The following is a 15803-nucleotide window of genomic DNA, read 5'->3' as shown; positions in this document are numbered from 1 at the left end:
GTTTATAGAGGTCAGTTTCATGAATGCCTTCATCACTTTGTTCCAGTGAGAGTTGTATGCTTTTTCATGCCCCGATCTTTCATTCTTATATGTGTTTGCCTCAAAAGTTATGCATAGTCCTAGAGCAATCACTGAGGCCATTCATGGTTGTAAGGTTCAGCACGTGCTTACATCCGTTGCTGTATTGCAGATGGCACACTTGGTACATAGAACATTAAAGCCTGTATCAGGAATCTCTAGGTGATCATTCTCTGTTACTGTCAGTGGTGGGTCCTGGCATTGCCATTCCTTGTTGAAGACGTGAGTGGAGAGAGACCAGAGCGCTCCTCTCTGCTTCTGGGGCTGCTGCTCTGTGCCAGGAGCTTATCAAATCGCTGTGAGGCATGCGTGTGTCAATATCTTTTTAATAAATGAGATGGCTGGGCACTTCACTACCTGTGATGGAGATTAGGCTCTAGCTGGAGACTAGAGAAGCTCAGTGGGGGGGACCCACGTCACAAATGCTATTAGTCCTGTAAAAAAGGGAATAGCATCTTTGCTGAGGCAGGACGGGATTTCTAGTTCAGTGTTTCTTGTCCAGAATCCGATGTGGGAAGGTCTGTTACAGGATCCTCAGGAGGTGCCTTTAGAGGGCTTGTTCCTCCCAAGTAGCTTATTAAGATACTGAGGGAAATAAGGAGAATTGTGAAGTGACACCCGTCCTGTCCCTACGCTCAGGGAGGGGGTGTGTGTTTGCAGCTGGGTGTTACCCTGCCGTGTTACTGATTGTCTGTGCTCTCCCGAGTTGTTGGAGGCGCTCAGAGGGCTGTGGGTGAGATGGAGAGAGCTGTTCTCTAGTGTGCGCTGCTGTACAGCTGTTCAAAGCCGGGCATGCTGCAGTGCATCAGAAAACACAAAGTGCAGGCAACTCCTGCTGCCCTGAGTCATACCAAGAGTCAGGATGTGACAAACTAGTGCAAGTCCCCTGAACTGACACAGTGCTAACCAGAGCTGTGAAACACAACTCTTTGCATCTATGCGAATTGGTAGAGTGTTGTTAAGGCTGCATTCTGTCTTTCAAAGCTAACTCTGGTTGCTTCTGCTTCCCTAAAAATCATCTAATATTTATTGCAGTTTACTCCAGAGCTTTCTGAAAAAGAGAAACACTATCTTTCCTGCTTTTTTAAGTTCTGTGCTTCTGCTGACTGTCCCTGGTCGAGATTATGGATAACACTTACAGTTAGTTGAAGTGTGAGCTAGAGAAAAGAAGTAGGGTGCTGGCATTAATAGCTCTTTTCAGGACTGTGCACAGCACTGCCTCAGAGGATACAGGCATTCTGATTTTTCTTGCAATATTCATCTTCCACTGAAACATATCCATGTGATGAGAAGAGGTACTGCTGCAAGTAATGTGTGTGTATTTACAAAGGCAAGGTGTGTGTATTTACAAAGGCAAGGTTGCACGTAATAATTTATCTTTGGCATGCTTTTCAGTAGGAACACCTTAATGCTTTGGGAGAGAAAGAGAGGTTTCTGCCTCCCCCCTAAAACCATCAGAGCTGCTCCAAGCTATGCTTGGAGGGAGAGAATAGGTGGGGGTCCCAAAAAGAGGATTCCTGTGTGGCAGCCGGGCTCTAGGTGAACTGAAGCATGTGAGCAGGGGAGTGGGTGGTGTCAAATACTGCAGCACAATCTCTGTTTTGTTTCCCTTTCACATGCTACCTGCGCAGCAGGAGTGATAGATGATGATCATGTCCAAATGAGTTTTGCACAGCATGTAGTTGTAATAGATGCAGCTCTTCACCTTCTCACAGTGAAGAAAGTAACTGAAAAGAGATAATTTTAAAGGTACTGGCTAGCCTCCCCTTAGTGAAAGGAGAAAAATAATTTCCATTTCTAGTGATGAGAAATCTTAGAATGATTACAGGTTGATGATGTTGTTATTTTGTTTTTCGTGTTGTTTTCAGTTATCTGACATGTTTTACTTTGTGAAATTAAAGGAAAAGCATGTCTGCAAGAAGATAGGATTTCTCTTTGCATACATGCTCATGGAAGTTTTACTGGCTCCACCTTTCCTCTCTACCCTTCTCTAGATAGTTGGTTAGTAACAGGCAATAGTTTAGGTAGGAAGGGGAATTTATTTTTCATGTATTAAGACCAGTCATTGCATTAAATGAATTAAATGTCTATTATAGCCTGTTCCTGCACTTGATTCTGTTTTGAGAAAATGCTTTGATTTCTGTCAGAAATCATATTTTTCTCTTCTTCTTCCCGTTCCTATTCACTAACTCCAGTACATTTTGTTCATCCCTACAGCCTATTTCCCAGTACTTTCAGCTGTCTTCCCCACAGTGTGGCAGAAAACAGTCCTCAGCCCTGTGCAACTCCAGTGGGATTTGTGCTGCCTTTCTGAGGAAGAGATCCTTTCCTTACAATACTGGTGAATTTATAGGAAGCAAATTCTCGGAGACCTTGATTTTAAATGTTCTTGGCAGGCTTTGTTTGATTAGGTGCTGCGCTCCTGCTGCAAAATTTTTAAAAGCTCTCATATAAGTGAAAACAGAGCAGATTTCTCCTCCCCTTTCTGATGGTTAAAAGAAGCACAAAGCTCCTTTACAAGTGTCAGAGGCTGACGTACCTTGTCAGTGTTGATGCTGAATCAGTCCATTGGTATAGCAGACTAGCAGCTATTATTGTAGAGAAAAGGATTGGTTACTCCTAAAATAGCTCATTTCTCCATGAGGAACCCTGCACAAATTGCTCTTGGTGCATTTGCAGCTACTCTGGGGTATTAAGGTCCTGAAGCATGGGCAAAACTATATTAAAGAGCAGCACTACTTCTCTAATGGGAATTGCCATTCAGAGGCGCCATTCCCTGGAACAGTGCCAGATGCAGATGAGCCGTCATTGTATCACTGCACTCACTGGTTTGTAGGCTCCCAAAATAACTTTTGCCACCTGATACAGAATACTTGCCTGGCTTCATTCATTTTTATTGACTTTGATTTTCATTTGTTGAATTGCTGAACCCTTGAGACTAAAGATCACCTCAGATGATTGCAGAGCAGAATGTTTTTATTTCATAATGAAATATTTTTATTTCTCTGTGACATACCCAGGGAAGAACATTTGTTTCCCACACTCTCCTCCAGACATCCAGCATTTCTTCACAGTCAGTAAAACAAACTTTTATCTTTCTGTGCTTTTAAGTGCCTTCTCTTTTTTTTTCTTTTATTTTCTTTTTTCTTTTTTTTTTTCTTTTTTGTAAAAAGGATGGGATATATCCTAAAGGCTGAGAGAATTCTGTAGAAAGAAAAGCATCATTCCATTAATCCCCTTGATTTATGCAGCATTCCTACTTGTTTCAGCTTCTAGCTCCCAAACCTTCAAGACTCAAAAAAGGACATTTGCTAACTGTACTGTGTTGCCAGTGGCTTGTGCTTTCCTTAGATCCTGTGCTAGGGAAAACTACCTAGAGAGGCAGCAGTTTGCCCTTCAAATAACTGAATAGCTATAGCTGACTCTTCAGGTAATGCTTTAATCAACAGAGTAATTCAACAGCAAAATGCTGTTGTTAGAAATCTAGTTATAAAGAGGAGATGGCAACAAAAAGAAGGGAGGCAAGGAAGTTTATTATTTGTCAAACTTACCATTAGTTATTTCTGTGCATGTGTCTCCTTTCCATTGTTAAAACATACTACATTTGTATGCACTCCAAAGCAGTCAAAGCTCTCAAAACTTTTTTTTTGTGAAAGCTCTAATTTCATCGAGTGGGTTCCCAATGACAGAGTAATAGTCTCTGCTATCTTGAAAACTTGGGAGTTGCCATCTGCTGGACACACTGTGGCTGAAATGAGCAGCTAGAGCTCTGCTTTCCAACTTCCTGGATGAAGAGGTGAGGGAAGGCACTTTGCTTTCTTTTGCTATTTGGTCCGTATTAAAATTCCCAGCTGATACAGCCTGGAAATGCTTTATCTTGGCTTGTGAGACACAAAGCGCAAATCTGAAAAGTATGGAAACACAGAGCTGAAGAATGACAGGTATCACTAGTGAATGCACCAGGATCTGTGTGGGAAAAACCCCAAGAACCTGCTTAATCTGATTCTAGGGTCCAGCTCTGGGTCTCTGACTCTATCTTTGTTGCTGCTGATACTTTGTGGACCACAGTTTGAGAAGCTCTGCACCAATGAGTACTCCTGGCCTGGTGCACTGGTGATACTGCCAACATTACTCACATTTAATTAGAAGGAGAGGAAGTAATGAAAATGAGAAATCCCTGATTACTGGCATCGTTTTACTTCCTTGCACTCCAGCAGCACAGGTTGTCTTGTAGGAACTATGCAAATGTTTATAATTTGTGGAAGACTGACTGCGCAGGACAGCTGGAGATGGGAACAGCTTGGTCTGAAAATGCACTATGGGGTACTGGATTGTGTTCAAGTGATCCTGGCCAAATTTGGCCAGAGGGTGAAGCTAGAGGGGTGTCTCTTCATTTCACTGTACCTTGTTGGGAAACCATCTGACATTATTAGCTTGAGAAGAGCTGTTGGCTGGAAGGTGGAGAATTTTGTAAGAGAAGCAGCTGATTTCATTGAAGTGGATTCCTTTTCCTTCATCTGCATCCGCCACCAGACAGCTGAATGAGATTGATGGTTAAAACAGCCAGAAGCTCTACAGATTGTTAGTGGCTGAGGACAGCAATCATTTTGTGGTTATACTTGGCTGCAGTCTTAAATTAGTGGAAAAAGAATTACCAGTAGAGCAGTAAGCCATTTTGAAAGCAGGTCCCCTATTTCATCATCATTATGTGCAAATGTTCTCTGACGGGCAAGGGCTGTAGCCCATCCCATGGAGCTGAGCTTGCCAGTTGCAGCTGCTGGGTGCCCTTCTGCACACCTCAGTCACATCCCCACCAGCTGGGTACTGCTCCAAGAAGAAAGTTTGATCAGTAGTAAGTCAGGCTGTGTGTTTTCAAATGTGGATAGTGACAAAAGCCTGATTAATCAGCAAAGCAGACTTTGCTTCTGTGTAATTAAAACATGGGAAGTTTACCTCAGAATGTAATTTTCTCTAGCTTATTCTGAGTTTCTGATTCTCCTTTGTTACTTGCCCCTTCCAGAAGCTCCTCAGTCTGATTGACATCTTTCTGAGGGTTCTCTGAGGATGTATTTTTGAGGAGCATAGCCTTTAAAGAAAGGAGAGTCATTTGATGTGGGAATTACAGACTTTAAAAAATGCCATTTTCATGAGAAGCAGAACTATTGAGGGCTGATCTCAAGTGTGAGAAAGATATGATTGTATTACCTGATGTCTGATTTGTATGGGCACCAATTAGAGCTTTTTCCACAGTGGCACTATTCATACAGTCCCTCTACTGTATGGGTCCTGATGTCTAATAGGGACTAAGGATCATGCTGGAGTCATATCTCCTGGGGAAGGCATTGCTAAGGACTACATTTGCTATCTAGATGCATACCTTCTGAAAACTGTTAGGAAGTTATTGACTTTAGAAGAATACATATTTGTCAGATCAAACTAACAGTGGGAAATAGGCTCATGAGTTATTCATGGGATACTCAGCTAACACAATTCTTTTTCATAATTTTCTTTTTCTTAGGAAACCAGGTTCAGAAGGCTGTTAATAGAGGAAAAAAAGTTACTTTAAAGTTGACCATATAATAGATATCATTTTCAAATTGCTTACTGCTTCTGTTGCTGAAGACAAGAGCAGTTTCATAGCATTAGGTATGTTTGCTATCATGTTGATAAGCAGTGAGTAGACCCCACAGGATATGGCCATATTGCAGGAGTGGACAAACCGGCCTCTTTAAAGCAAGAGGCTGCAAACATAATTCCCTCTTCTGGACAGTGACAGCTATTAAATCTATTGCAGCCAATACTTTGACCTACACAGAGAAAGAAAAAAGGCAGGTGAGATAATTTTTGTCATTATTCCTTTTCCTTCTTTTCTTGGCTTGAAGACTTTTGAAGGCTAGCCAGTTCTTTTTTACACAGGATTTCTCATTACTGGAGCTATGATCAAATAACTGCTACAACATATGCTGTCACCTCATAGTTCATTCCGCCCATGTGTTACATCCCTTTCACCCCCTTTGGGTCTTTATTTTAGAAGAAAAATCCTCATACCTTTTGGCCAGGGTATTGTTCGCAACTCTCTATCCACAGAGTCTACAGGAGGATGAATTCCCAGTCTCATTTTGTCTCCAGACACTATTTTTAAATCATTATAGCTGTTATTACTGCAGTGTGATTTATTTATTTAGAATGCAACTTTTTGCTAAGGTTGCAAATCTGTACAAGTTTGAATAATATACAGTATCTATATAAAATGCATAAAGACACTTTTTTCTGCTATTTTTAGTGTAAACTGAGCACTAAGGGGTCAGAAATGAAATGTAGTATTGGGTGGAATGAATTCTGCATATTCATGAAGACTGGAGACAGTAAATTGTGTTCTTAGTACTGTCCTGTAATTGTTTCTGTGGGAAATGTTAAGCCATCACGAGATGCAACATAAGTAAATGAAATTGAAATTGCAGCCTGTAATTAGACTGTCATACTGAAACACATCTTATGTCTGTCTTCAGTATTAAAACCTCTTCTCCAAAAGCCCCTTCCTGTCTGTGTCAAGTGTGAATGCATGCAGAGCCTTATAACATGTTTCAGCTGAGGCTTGTTCAAATATAACACTGAACATTTGAAATAGTGGTTTGAGTGAGGCATAAGGTTTGATATAAAATGACAAAGGACCCAGAATGACTTGGTCTTTTAAGTTTTTATACACAGACCTTCAAAACTTTTGCATGTTTGTTTTGTTGGGTTGGTTGGCTGTGTTTTTTTCCCCCCTGCTTGCTTTTCCGGATTGCTCACATAGCTCTTTTTACTCTTTCCTTGACCATAGCAACTTTATTTGTTCACAGGTACTTTAAACAGAGTACAGCTGCAGCAGGTATTGATCTGTGTCATCTTAATGTTGGAGTCTCTCTGAGCTGTATGGTTTTGAGTGAGTCTCACACACATACATAGAATTGCACACTAGATAGCACCCAGCAGCTGCTGTGGCAGAATTGGTGGCTCCAACTTGTTTTAGACTTTCTCCTTCCTTCTTCAATTGCCAGTTGTTTTATCCTTGCTGTCTTACACAATTTTTAGAAGGGAGAGCACTGAGAATATGTTGTATTATCAGTAAATGCATTTATTCACTATATGGGCACCAAGACTAAGTTCCTCTTTGTGCTGCTACACTTGGAAAGGCTCAGTGGCTTCCTCCATGGGAGGCAGTTCTGGGCTTCAGAAGTTCTAAGGGTTTTTTCCTCCGCCGTGCTGTGCTCTCCCATTAGCAGTACTTGCAATTTTCAGTCTTGTTGCAGTTCCTGGGACAAGCTGGAAGTCACCTGTAGTAGTGGCAGGGCTGCACATCTCCTTGGCAAGCACCATGCAAACACCATACATGAGTGTGTTTGGTTTTGTTGAACATTTGGATTCTTCTCTAGGTCATCTTGCTATAGAGCATTTTTGAGACATTGCTGACATACTTTACTCTCTCAGTATTCACCATTGGCTGTTTTGAAGTTGTGTACCGGGGCAGATGGCCTCTTCTATAAAACATAAAACAAAGTTCCAGTTTGTTGTGAATTGATGAAGCATTCAAATAATTCCTTGTTTTTTCTTTTAGTAACAATTTTTTAATATCCCCTTTTCCCCAGTAGAAGCCAGAACTTTAGATGTGGTTATTCGTGGCCAGTTTGTTACACTGCTTTTGTCCTAAAGTCCCCCAACAAATTAAACTTCAGTTATATGCTATCCACCACATTGCTCCTGACAAGTTTGTAAATGTTTGTAAACAGACTGCCTTCATATTGGCCAGTTGAACATTTATACTCTTGTTTTGTAAGTCACATTCATCCAAGGTTGTAGGATAAATTGGTTATTTATGTCTCAGTAAATCTTCTCACTAGTTCATCTGGAGCAGCCTGGAAAGGAGCTGAGGGTGACATATTCAATACCTTTTTTTTTTTTTTTGAACAAAATAATTGGAACTCTGGATATGAATTGAGTTCCACTGCCACTTGCAGTCTGTTAAAAGTTCCAATCGTTGAAGGCCAGAGTTTTAACACAGCTACCATCTGCTTTGTACTTATTAATGCAGAATAGTTGGTAGATTTAGAATGACTTTATAAACTAAAATAAAGGACACAGGAGTGGTCAATGCTGCCACTGCCAAAAAATACACTGACGCATCTTTGGACATGAAAAAGCAGACATTATTTCATTGTTTAGTCACAGGTCATTTCAGGACCTCCAACCGCAAGACATTTTCACTTTTGCAGTGAACTAGTACTTTACTTGTGTTTGTAAGCCCCAGAGTGTATAGTAATAAAAGTCTGGTGTGAAAAAGGAGAGACCCTGAGAGCTTTATGGCTCCTCTTTCAGTGCAAAGAAAACCAATTTGAGTGTGCATGAGTCCATTCATCAGCCATATGTATTATAACCAGTAAGAGCTCGTTTTCAGGTTTTCATGGCTCCCTGTCCTTTGTCAGTGGTGGAATTCAGTTTGTATCATGGAGAATGTGTTGTCTGTGTCTTGTGCTGCTTTGGTGCCCCTGCCCTCCCCTCCCTGGCAGATGCGCTGAGGGATCTCCCTGTGCCTCTCAGTTGGGATGTTAGAGCTTGGTGTCACAGCTGGAGCACGCAGCTGCACTGCTTCTCTTCAGTCAGGCTTTTCCTGGTGCTCCTTACTGGGGAAAGCTGAACCTAGAGGTAAACATGATCACAATGCTTTTGGTAGCCAAGCTGGAGAGTGTCTAACATTTCTGGCTAAACTCTTTCATCCCTTTTCTTTGTCAGCACTGTTGCATTCTGAAAAGGCTTAATAACATGGCAGCAAACAATTTGTGTTTCAGGGGGATCATAGGGCAGGTAAAATTACTGCTCCAGTGTCACAGGGAGGTCTCAGATTCAACTCAGAGGCAAAGAAACAGTGTAGTAAGTTAGGATTTATTTATATGACTAAGCATCACTGAAACCCTGTGTGTAATTTATGATGACTTCCGTTTTTATTATTTGGAAAAATTTGCAGGACCTGAAACATTTTTACCATACTCTCAGCAGTCTGTCTCTTTGATTATGCTCTTGTGTGTTAATTACAACACTTATCCCTTCTCTCACTCCAATTTCCCTTTGTAAGTATGTTTTAGGTAGATAATTCTTGGAGAAGCATCGACTAACAGTCACTGAGAAAAACATCGTGTACCTAAGGAGAGCATGTGTCTCTACTTATGATACTGGTTAAATTTTAATCCTGAAAAAACACAGACTGGACAGTCCCATGGTTTTTCCACTGCTGACACTAAAGGGATGTTTCACTACTCCAGTAAAGCCTTAGATGAAATTCTTGCATTTTCTAAGTACTGAATTTCTTTCTGCCTTCATTTCTCAGCAAATACTCAGTAGGATTTCAAGATTAACGTTCTGGTCTTTCATCAAACACAGGTTTTGTTTTCCTTTGATTTCTTAGCTACTGGTGCCTTTCTCTTAAGTTCCACTCGCTCTACCCAGAAGTTATTATTTTCAGGCTGGAGCTTGGAAATACTTCATTCTTGGTCACTGCAGTTGAATTTTCTCTCTAGAACAATATCCAACCTATTCAATTCTTAGCTTAGTATTTTTAGCACAAGCTGCTGGCAGTTACACATTGGCTTCGCTGCTATAGCAGTGTGCATTTCCCTGTGCATGTGTTGGGAGCGCTCCCTTTACGACCAAATCCATTTTAGTAACTCCATAATTCTGATGTGAAATTATGAAAACAGCAGAAGGCCCTTCAGTATAAATCTCACCCTACCTAGCTGGAGGAGTATGTATGTCTGTCTGTATGTGGTACTTTGTTGTCCCCTGGGCTTGGCACTTGCACCCCATTTTCCATGGGCTCCAAATATAACTGGCCAACTAAGAAGCACAAAATTCTCTGGCATATTCTTCTTCAGCTGATTATACTTTATCAGGTCACTCTATTTCTTTCTGAAAGAATATTACTTTAACAACTTCTGTATATATTGCCACTTTTTAAATTTCTTACAGGTTTTAGCTTTGACCCAAGCTTCATTTGTATTATGAAATTGTTTGTGACATTACAAGTACACCATGACATTGCTCTGTTCATGGCATGCTTTTGTTCAGGAAACATTCAAGTGATTCTATTGGAGCTCCCTGGCATAGACATAACATGAAAATTTACTAAGCATAAGAAAGAAAATGCAAGTTGAAAGTGATAAAGGGTGTCATACTATAAACCATTTGGTGCAGCATGTGCACTCATCCTCATCACGTGGCTGAGCCAGCTGCACAAATGCTCCATATTGCTGGTGAGATCTGAGCCAGGCCTTCATGCTTCAGAGTCACATTTGATGCCATCAGTACCTGTTTTTGCATTGCTTCCCTTTGCTTATTATTTGTGAGTTAATCCTCTTTGTACATCATCTCGTTTTGTCATAACTGGCAATGCTTTGTCAATTTTTTTTTTTATTTCAGCCACGTGATCCTTTGGAGATCTTTCCCCCTCTTTTATTATGTCTATAAAATGTAAAGGCTCTGTGGACACACAGTGTCAGTGGGCTGGGAGCTCTGTAGGATTCACATAGTCTTGGCACGTGCTTTGCTGTCTGCTGGTATAACAGGAGCTGTTAGGTTGCACAGCAAGTTACAGGCTTAAGTTCCCAGTATGCCCAGTAAAACAGCCATCTTTTTCTCATCACAGACATCATTAGCAGTTATGGGCTGTTTCAGTTGCTCAACAGAGTTGTCAAATCTTTCCCTTGTTTACCAAACAAGGTCCATTTTCCCTAAATATCAGTCCAGTTTAACTTGTATTCTGACAATGTGTCAGGTTTCTCACAGATGCAGTGCTTCACACAATAGTTTTAGTTGCATTTTCGGTTTTGTCTCTGCAGCTTCACTTGCTCTGTTATGTTTCTGAATTAGGCTCTTGCCTCTATTGCCAAATGCTTTATCCTTTCTTTCTCAGCAGTATTTGTAAAGTGAGGAAGCTGCAGGGGCACAGCTAATTTCCCTACAGCTGTGCTGTGTTAATTAGCTCCAAGCCTTTAAGCCTCAGCTATCCATGGACTCTACTGCAAAGTTTATGTGGTTTCTGCTGCCGAAGACAAGGCAGGCAGTGCCAGAGGGCTCAGATGGAGCTCCAAAGCTGCAGGGAGCTGTCCAGCCTGGAGCTGCTGAACCCCGGGCGCGGCTGCCCTACAGTTTCTCCTGCAGGAGGTGTGGTGGGGCAGCAGGGGTTGCCCATGCCAGTGTTGCTTAAGGGAGGGGTTTCAGTGTCCTGGCTTGCAGGCTGGAGACACGTCCTTGTGCCAGTCCATACTTGTACCTCTGTCTCTGCACAGGGAATGGTGAGAAGGAGAGAGAACAGAGCCTCTCTGTGGGGTTGCAGTTATGGGATCAAGCACAGCCTTGCTTGTCTTGGCACTGCTGTGACCAGTGGCATTTATGTGTGAGGCTTTGGTGGGAATGTGGAGGGGTGTACTGGTGTATGCCAGTAGTGTGGAATGAGGCTGTTCTCCAGCATATGAACAGGTAGGTGTCATCAGGAAAAGCTGAGCTTTATAAAAAGGGATAGTAAGAAGATTTTACAAATTTATCAAAGTCCTGGACACATTTTCTGAGATCTCTAGAGCCTTCCAAAAGGTTTGAAGAAGCTTTTTTCAGTGCTGCTGCTAATTTTGTCCTGACCTGGACAAGCAGATGCTTGAAAGAAACCCACAAAGAGCTATAGGAAACAACAGCTGGATGTTCACCTCAGACATACTCTTCTTTTGTGTGAAATGCAGAATAATTTGTTTTATCTGAACCATTTCATCACACTACATGCATGTGTGTGTGCACGTATATGGCAGAGTGAGATAACTGAGTTTTTGTGAGTGGGTGTTCAGTTTTGGCTAACAAGATCCTGTTTCACTTACAATTTGGAATAACAAGTGACAGCAGTGGAACTTAGAGATCCCTCAGGTTTGGAAATTATAATGATTACACCAAAACAGTAGCTGTATATGTTGGGACAGGTGTATTCTGTTCTAGGGGGGGAAATACACATTAAGTTATATCAATATTTAGGGATTTTAAGAGAAGGTCATCTAAATTTTCATTAAACACATAGTACAAGTTAAGAGATGAGAGGCACTGTGTATATATATAAGAGGGGTATAATACAAGGTAATTATTTTACCAAGATCCATAGATGATGGAATAGGAAGTCTCAGTAGACTTTTTTAGTAGGTTATATGTTAGGGAAGGAATTCACAAACCAGGCTATTTACTTACTGTTGCTTCTTTGAAACTCTTTTTGATAAAATAGAAGATTATCACTAACATTACTGGGGAAGTCTCAAAAGATTTAAAACAAACAATTTCCCTTTCTATCCAAATAAAAGCAATACCTGAGGCACGAAAAGAAATGCTTTTGTTCTCAGAAAACCATTTGAGCAATATCATCAAAGCAAATCCTTGTTTCTATATAGTTGCTCTAAGATCAATACAGTGAGCTCAGTGTAGGCCTCTGCAAAGCCCCCATTACCATGTTTGTGCTGCAGGACCCAGTGCTCATCTCCCTCACTGGAGTCATTTTGCTTGTGTCAGACAGCTTAACTGCAGGTCATTAACTGTACAATTCTGTTGTCTAATACAGACACTGCTTTTAAAACTTTGAAGGAGATTACATAAAAACCAGTAATAATTTAGACTGGCTTTGCTTGCAGGGTTTTCTTAATTTATGTTTCTGCTTAAAATTAAATATATTATTTAAAAGTAATTCTTATATATAAACTGGGAAAAGATTCAGGAGAGCAGAACTTTTAGTCTTTTGGAAAACAATATCTTCTTACAAAAGCAATTATCTAACAGCAGCCATTCCAGGCTATTAGGTGGTTAATAGCTGTGCCGGAAGAGAAAAAAATTGTCAGATGTTATAGCTGGAAGTGAAGGCATTCCAGGAGAGACGTGCTTTGAGTCTGTGTCATTTAGAGTGTACAATTATATATGTACAGTAGGAGGAAGGAAAAAAGAGGATGTTTGAAGAACCCGTGTGTTTCTTTAACTTCTTCAAGCTGTTGTCATGTTTTGGTCATTAATTACTATATAATTTCTATGATTGGGAATAACTGGAGTCATCCACACTGGAGAGATTTTATGGTAGTGACAATTTTGAGTCTGGTGTCCTCAAAAGAGCTCATAAGACTTAAATATCCGTGTCCTGTTGAATTTCTATTATGGCTGAACATGATTTGAGTTTTATTTAAAGTCTCTCTCCTTTGCCTGCAGAAGATAGGATGAGCTTTGCCCTTGAATAAGGCAACTGTGGCATGAATTCCAGAAAGTGGGTCCTCACCTCTCTTGTTTCAGACTCGTGATTCTCTTACCAAATGTCAAGCCTGAGCAGAAGTGTTAACCATGTTGTGTGTGGTGTCATATAATCCTGGATTTATGTGAAAGGCAGAAGGCTGAAGCAGTTTCAGTGGTCTTGGATGCTCTGCTTCTAATTGTCTGCCTAAATCCCTTTTTTCAAGTGAGAAAAGTCCTGAGAATGGCACGGCAAGACTGAGTTTTCTCACTGTGTTAACCTTTTGTCAGATTGCATTTAATTTTCACCTCCTACCTCTGTGCCTACTGCTGCACCTCATACTGGGTTTGTTTTTATGAAAACTACAAAATAGGCTCTGCTTAAGAAACAGCTGCAGAGGGCTTGGGCTTCTTGTGTCTTGAATAATTTTAGTAACTTCTGTAATCTTAGAAGAATATATCTGCAATCTTACAAATTACCTACAAAGGAATACTGCTCCTGCACTGTCTCTGTGGGTGCTGCTGGGCTGGCAGGCATCCTCTTACCCCTCCACAAGTTTCTGCTTTGGAACTTGCCCTTTCTGACCTCTGTTTTTGCTCTTTTGCCTCTGTTGGAGATTCACTCTGTCTCTGCAGGCACAAACTGGTGGGTTTGTTCTTTAGATGAATATTGCATGAATATTGTTGTGTAGACAATGTTGACAGGGATATTTTAGTATTATTTTTTCTTACTTCATTCATATAGACTGTACCTTCCTGAGTTTTGAGAAGAAGCACCTCGGATCATTGAACGGGAGGATCTGTGTCTCCCTAAGAAGATTTTATCACCAAGGAAGTATTAATGAGCCGTCTCTTAAGTTTTCTGCTCTTCCCTGGTTATTTGTCTCTAATTGTTAGGTGGTCTCTTCTGAGAAGCTGAAACTTGCTGTCTGCTTCTTTTGAAAATGTTATTAATTGAGCAGGAAGTTTTATTACTAGCCTGAACTTTAGTGTTGCCCTTGACACTCCAGAGGGTTTGTGCAGTGATCTAGTTATTGTTTATACATGACAGTCTTTTTAATTACCTTTGATCCTAAGTTCTTAGCTGTTCCTTCCAATCTACTACCTGTAAGCCTGACAGAAGGATCATACAACTGGGAGAGTTTAATTCTGCTGTCAGGCAGAGCTGAATAAGCTATTAAAAATGTTTACTCATGAGTTAGTTGACCAGGCTCTTAAAATGTGAAAGCAGTTCCACAGAAACAATGTAAAATGTAGCATGAATTTGGAAACCTCTGCACTTACTGTGTTTTAGAGGAACGCACGCCTGGTTAAAGAGCATAGCAGACTCAGAGGGACAGAGGCAGCAGCACTGTTGTATTTTGAGTGAGTCTCCAACAGGTTCTTAGCTTTCATTTCTTCGCAACATTTGGTATAAACAGAATTGAAGGTGCTTTTTATTTTTCTGCAGGTCAAAGTGGCTGGTTATGTGCCCAGGGCAGCTTCCATTCTGCCTCCTATAGGATTTGTGTAATTTTTAGAAGCTGTGGATCATTTGGTTGAGAAAATTATTTGTCTTTGAAGGGTTACACATGCCAGTTCCTGTGGAGCATTATTCCCACTTCTTGTAGTGGTATCATATCTGATGGAGGGGCTATGGTCTGTGATACCAAACTGCATTCCTGTAGTTGCACACATGATGCTGCTTTGATTATTGAGAAATTATGTCACCAGCCAGGGCTGTTGGAGCCATCACTCATTGTCTGAAGAAACTTGTGAGTAGCAGAGAGATCTCAAGCATGTCGAGGCTTAGGTGTTGAGGAAGTAAGGAAGGACAGGAGTGCTGATGCCTAGATTTGGAATTTGCATGTATCATTCACACTTTAAAAGTGTAACTTTGATTTGTGTGTCTTAAAAAGCACCTTTCTTATTTATCGTTTTTAAACCTTTAATCAACGGTACTTAGCATAGTTTTTGCCTGCACTGTGATTTCCTCTCAGCACATTACTGAGGAGAACCAGTGCCACTGTTGTAATCTGCTAACTGCTCTGAACTGCCTTGATTCTGGGACTTCTACCCAGCATTTTCCCTACTGATTACAGCTTCTCCTTATAGTCTTTAGGGAAGAGATCCTAAAGAAGGTTTGCTACTGATTCTGCCTTTGCAGAAGTGGCCACTCATCTGAATGCCTCCCTTCTCTTTGTTGCAGGAATTGAGCTAAACATTTCCTTTGGGTGGTTTTATTGCAAATTATTTTTAGCATTGTTATTATGATTTTTCTGAATCCACATCAGCCTATCCTCAACCTATTTCCTTTTATTTTTGTGGCATTGATTTTTCATCACACATGCATTATGACATTTGATTTGTGTCAGACACCTTGGAAAAAAGTGCAGAAAGCCTAAAATGGGCAATTATTCCAGATTGTTGATGGCTATCTTAACTGGGAACGTTAAGAACATGTATGTAAAGCCCAGAAT

General features: G+C 40.8%; 1 protein-coding gene across 8 annotated transcripts in view; it reads left to right on the top strand.

The window, feature by feature from the left end:
- TSPAN4 (tetraspanin 4) overlaps window positions 1-15803 on the top strand; it is a 417482-nt gene that overhangs the window by 226877 nt on the left and 174802 nt on the right. The gene's annotated exons all lie outside the window — the stretch shown is intronic.

The sequence above is a fragment of the Taeniopygia guttata genome, chromosome 5 (genome assembly GCF_048771995.1).
Source record: "Taeniopygia guttata chromosome 5, bTaeGut7.mat, whole genome shotgun sequence".
Classification (NCBI taxonomy): Eukaryota; Metazoa; Chordata; class Aves; order Passeriformes; family Estrildidae; genus Taeniopygia; species Taeniopygia guttata.
Note: the sequence above shows the minus strand (reverse complement) of the source record. Positions and strands in the feature narration are given on the sequence as shown.